Raw genomic sequence first — 6000 nt, forward strand, 5'->3', positions numbered from 1 at the left:
ACAGACTGTCAGTGAAACAGAGGCTCATATGTTTAAAAATAAATACCTAAAAAGGGAAGAAAGAAAAGAAAGAGCAAAGAGACCCTGCTAACCTTCAGTTTCCAAATGAGCTAAAAAACAAGGTTTTATAGTTATATTTACTTCATCCAAAGAAACAAAACTCTTTTAACTCCTCTGTACCACTACTCTCAATGAGTTTTTCTAAAATGTCACTCTTGAGATTGAACAAGGGACTTCACTCTTTAGGTCTTAATTTCCTCATCTGTGAAATGGAGGTAATTATAATTCCTCATTCACAGCATAATTATGAGAACTAAAGAGGTTAATGTATGCAGAGGGCTCAGACCAGGGCGTGGCACCTGTGACATCCATCCATATAAGTGTTAGTCATCACCATCACCACCACCATCATCATATCATTATCATCACCATCACTATCGCCATCATTACCATCATCATCATCACCATCATCCCCACCATCATCACCATAGTCATCATCACTATCACCTCATCACCATCACTGTCACCATCCCCACCATCATCCCCAACGTCATAACCATCGAAATATTATCACCATCATCACCATTGAAACATTATCACCATCATCACCGTCACCACCACCATCATCATCATTATTACTGGTAGTTACAAACCTCATATGATGAAAGCAGTGAAAACAAGTGTCAGGAACCCATCCTCTGGTTGGTATTAGACAGTGGCCATCCAGTGGGATGCAAGCTCGACTGCTGAGCATAGATCTGAAATGTGAGTATATTGCAGGTTTTTTTGGCTATCACCCCAGTAAGTCACAGGCATACATGTCCACACACTTAATATACCCATGCACTTGACTCCTTTCTGAACATTCTCTGTACTGGTACTGTGAGGAAGGCGACATAAAGGCAGTTGCTTGACTGGATAGTTCTCAAGAATTCACAAGTTGGCAGAATGCTTCTTCTTGACCCACCATTGCCAGGGCTGCAGAAGCACATACTCCAGAATGTTAGCAGGGGTCACCCCTGGGAGCAGCATTAGAAGTAGGCTGCCTGCAGGTCCCTAGTTTGTGCCTGGTTTCCCCAAGTGTCATTGTTCGCAATGCCCCAGTTATGAAGTATATGATCACTGTCATTTTAGTGGTTTCTGATCTTCTTCTTGCTCATCTGTATTTTCTAAGCTTTCAAAAGGGAATTTTTGTTGTTGTTCAGTCTCTGTCATGTCCAACTCTTTGCAACCCCGAGGACTGCAGCATGCCAGGCTTCTCTGTTCTTTACCAACGCCTAGAGCTTGCTCAAACTCATGTCTGTTGAGTCAGTGATACCACTCAACCATCTCATCTTCTGTCATCCCTTTCTCCTCCTGCCTTCAGTTTTTCCCAGCATCAGGAGCTTTTCTAACGAGTCAGCTCTTTGCATCAGGTGGCCAAAATATCGGAACTTCAGTTTCAGCATCAGTCTTTCCAATTCAGGATTGAGTTCCTTTAGGATTGATTGGTTTGATCTCCTTGCAGCCCAAGGGACTCTCAAGAGTCTTCTCCAACACCACAGTTCAAAAGCATCAATCCTTTGGCACTCATCTTTCTTTATGGTCCAACTCTAACATCTGTACATGACTACTGGAAAACCATAGTTTTGACTAGACGGACCTTTGTTGGCAAAGTGATGTCTCTGCTTTTAAATATGTTGTCTAGGTTTGTCATAGCTTTTCTTCCAAGGAGCGGGCATCTTTTAATTTCATGGCTGCAGTCACTGTCTGCAGTGATTTTGGAGCCCAAGAGAACAAAGTCTGTCACTATTTCCATTGTTTCCGCATCTATTTGCCATGAAGTGATGGGACTAGATGCCATGATGTTCATTTTTTGAATGTTGAGTTTTAAGCCAGCTTTTTCACTCTCCTCTTTCACTTTCATCAACAGGCTCTTTAGTTCTTCTTCGCTTTCTTCCATAAGGGTGGTATCATCTGCATAGCTGAGATTATTGATGTGTCTTCCAGCAATCTTGATTCCAGTTTGTGCTTCATCCAGCCCAGCATTTCATATGAGGTACTCTTCTTATAAGTTAAATAAACAGGGTGGAAATATAGAGCCTTGACATACTCCTTTCCCAATTTGGAACCAGTCCATTGTTCCATGTCTGTTTATAACTTGCTTCTTGACCTGCATACAGGTTTCTCAGGAGGCAGGTAAGGTGGTCTGGTATTCCCATCTCTTTAAGAATTTTCCACAGTTTGTTGTAATCCACACAGTCAGAGTCTTTAGCGTAGTCAGTGAAGCAGAAGAAGATGTTTTTATGGAATTTTCTTGCTTTTTCTGTGATCCAGTGGATGTTGGCAATTTGGTCTCTGGTTCCTCTTTTAACCAGAAAAGTCATTCCTGGTTAGGAACTTCTGGTTCCTTCCCCTGCCTTTTCTAAATCCAGCTTGAACATCTGGAAGTTCTTAGTTCACATACTGTTGAAGCCTAGCTTGGAGAATCTTGAACATTACTTTGCTAGCATGTGAGATGAGTGCAATTGTGGGGTAGTTTGAACATTCTCTGGCATTTCTTTTCTTTGGGGTTGGAATGAAAACTGACCTTTTCTAGTCCTGTGACCACTGCTGAGTTTTCCAAATTTGCTGACATATCGAGTGCAGCACTTTGACAGCATCATCTTTTAGGATTTGAAATAGCTCAACGTTTGTAATTAAAAAGTAGAACAGTACCAGTGACAAGGCACCAACAAGGTGCCACCTTCCCCAGAGATGGTTTCCTGCTCCCCTAGCATGAATCTCTCCAGGCAGAATCTTCTCCAGCCTGTCCATAGCAGGCTGGTGTTAAATATTAGCTACCAAGCAGGAAGCTGACCAGCCCCACCCCCAGCTCTTTGTGTAAAGATGATCCTACTAGTGTTGGTGGAAACTGAAGCACTCCTACGGTAGACATAACACAGAGACCTCCTCCGGATTGTGGTCCCCTTTGGTGGGGAGCGTAAGGCAGGGCTTGCACAGGAGAACTTGGGCTGGCTCCGTCAGCTTGGTGCTTCCACCCGGCAACATCTCTCTATATGGAAACGGAAAAATATTAACTCAGGAACCCATGCCCATTACTGAATCGCTGTGTCTGCAACTTTATGCTCATTAGAGTTTTAATAAACTCCTGCCTGTTTTTATAGGGATTTTTTTCCACCACCTTTGAACTACTTGAAAACAATAAAGTGCCCTCTTCACACAGGTTGGCCCAATGGGAAGACTGAGCTTATTTCCACTCTCCTCCTGAGAGTGACGACGCAGCTCCACGAGCCAGGGACGCTGTGATCGGATGAGAGATGGACTTCAGCCTCTGTGGTGACCCCTGGAAGAGGAAGCAACTGGACGTTTCCTCTGTACATTGTCTTTTGCAAAGATACAAGTAAGGAATATTTGTCCTGGATTGTTTTTCCTTCTTTGAATGCCAGAAAAACTTGCTAAGTTCAAGGGAAATAGAGGGGAAAAAACAAACAAACCCTGCATTATTAAGTTTTAATGGATAACGGTGGGTCTTTGGTCAAACCAACCAAAGACCCACGTCTGCCGTGGCCATGACTATTTTCACACCTAGAGGCCTGAGCATACTTTGGGGTGCAGGTTTCAGATAAGCTGACTCTTGGGGCTGACACGTTGAATGCTCCCCATTCCCTGGGTAGTGGCGCTCACGTGGGTGCCCCTGTGCGTCACGAGTGCCCTCACTGTTGCCGGAACGCTCATTCTGCCTCTTCCCTGAGGTTTGACTTCATCAGGAACTTCTGGAGACACCTTCCCCGATTGCCCCGCGTGGCACTCTGTTTCATCACCTGCTTTTCCTGCTTGTTTACCTGTTGATTTTCTGTTTTCCCACCTGGAGTGTAAACCCCATGAGGGCAGGGATTTGTCATTGTAGTTTTGTTTCTGAATGAAAGAAATGGTAGGTTATAGTGTAAAATGCTCCCATTCTTAAAGGCACAGTGTTCCATGCATTGCAGGGGACCAGGCTGGGTAGTCTCTAAGTCCCCTTCTGGTTTTGTGATCCCAACATTCAGGTCCCAGGTCTCATTTAAAACCTCTTTTCTCCCTCCTTCTGAACAGAATCCACAGTACTAGACTCAAATCCACCTCCCTCAGATAACCTCTCCTCACCCTCTCTGATCTTGCATCTGGTGCTCAAACATATATGGAGCACCACTGCGTGCCATGCTGGGCTGCAGGGTCTTCATGAACAGTGTCGTCTCAACACACAGGCCGCCCCCATGGAGCAAAGCGCAGGTGTAGGAAGTGAGGGCCTCTCGGAGCAGTGTGGGTTAGGACTTCCCTCCCGTCACTGGCTCCTGTTCTAGACTGAGGGAGGGTCTTGTGAATGGTACCCAAACCATCCTGGTGCTCATTTCCCCAAGCCATCTCTGTGTTTAAGACACTGTCCTTCATTCCAACTGCAGCCCTACAGAGCATCTCCCAGGCCAGAAACTACTATGTGGGGCTTTCTCTGCTTCAGATAAAATCACGCTGCCCCCACGGTCCACAATTCCATCCAGCGCGGGGGTGAGGAAAATTGCTGAGTCACAGCTGCCTTCAGAGGGGGCTGACCAGCAGGCAAAAGGTAGATGTTTTGGAAGAAAGAGCCCTGTTAACAAAATGAGGGAGGAAACATCCCTGTTATTTATTTCTTAGATTCGTAGTCCTTGTCACCAAGGGTGCTAACAATATTGCATAGACATATTAGATGTTCTGAAATCAAGGCCTAATACCCTGCCAGACAGACCCAGCTTCTGACTAGTCCATCATGCACACTCACACACAAGCACTCACATACTCACACACACACTCCCACACTTATCCAAGCTGTTATACACACACACACGCACACACTCCAAGAGATATTATCAACCTAAGTCATCACCCCCCATCTTTTTTCAATCTCTGAAAAGCTGCATTTACCAAAATAAGCAAAACATGTGAGGTATGGAATCCACCTTGTTGAAGGCCTGGGTTTTATTGGTCACCCGGTAAATCAAAACACATGGAAAAGTGCTACATTTAGGAACACGCTGCGACTGTATTACCCCTCATCTTACTGGTTCATCTCTAATCGGAACCAGCTGGCAATAAAGACGCGAGTTCATGGGAATCCACCCTTTGTTGAAAGTGGGGCCGGGTGGATGCTGGAAGCCGATGAGCACAATGAAAACAGCTGTAATTGACTCTTGAGGTCAGGCCCTGGGTAGAACCTGGGGACAGAGGTGACGCTACAGCTGGTGCATAAAATGCTGGACTCCTGGTTACCTGTAACTGTGTATAGAGGATCCAGAGAGAATGGCGCCGCTTAGGAGGCTCCCCGCCCCCCCACCCCTGCCAGTGTCTGCCCCCACCAACCTGGCTCAGGCAGCTCTGGTATCTCGTAGTTACTCTGGGCTGCTTGTTGACCGTGGTCACCATAGTGGTAATGATGGCGCTCATGATGGTCGTGATGATGATAATGGTGATGGCAGTGGTGGGATGACCATCGTGGTGGTGACTATGGTGGGATGATGCTGTTAACGGTGATGATGGTGATGACGATGGTGGTGACGGTGGGGTTGATGGTGGGGTTGATGGTGGTGACAGTGATGGTGACGACAGTGATGATGGCACCAGTCAGGAACTGCAGACAGGCTGCCCAAAGCACGTGGAACATCTCCACATCAAAGTGCTGTAGTGTTAATTCTGTGAGCCTTGTAACCTTGACAGCATTAATCGAACTCTTCCCTTTTTTCCTTGTGATTTATCTGTTTTAAACACTCTTTCCCCCAAACAAGGAAACTGACTTCTGGATTCTAGAAAGGGAACATGCACACGTGCGACCCCAACTCCCCTTCCTGTTGCTAATCAGCTCAGGGCTCCACCCTTTGGAAAATGGTGATGTATTAGGAGGGTCTGTGGGATATTTTTAGCACCTGACACCATCCTATCTCTTCCTCTCCCTGCAGGCTTGTGTGATGTGTACTGTTTAATCAACACACTTTAGTTAATTGTACAGAC

The 6000-nt window shown here is 45.7% G+C and overlaps 1 long non-coding RNA gene across 1 annotated transcript in view; it reads left to right on the plus strand.

Moving 5' to 3' along the window:
* Positions 1–3372, plus strand: part of LOC122421361 — a 139341-nt gene extending 135969 nt beyond the window's left edge. The window contains exon 6 of the long non-coding RNA XR_006263476.1: positions 3206–3372. This is a non-coding gene — a long non-coding RNA (uncharacterized LOC122421361). The remainder of the gene's footprint in view (positions 1–3205) is intronic.
* Positions 3373–6000: the final 2628 nt, after the last annotated feature.

The sequence above is a fragment of the Cervus canadensis genome, chromosome 18 (genome assembly GCF_019320065.1).
Source record: "Cervus canadensis isolate Bull #8, Minnesota chromosome 18, ASM1932006v1, whole genome shotgun sequence".
NCBI lineage: Eukaryota > Metazoa > Chordata > Mammalia > Artiodactyla > Cervidae > Cervus > Cervus canadensis.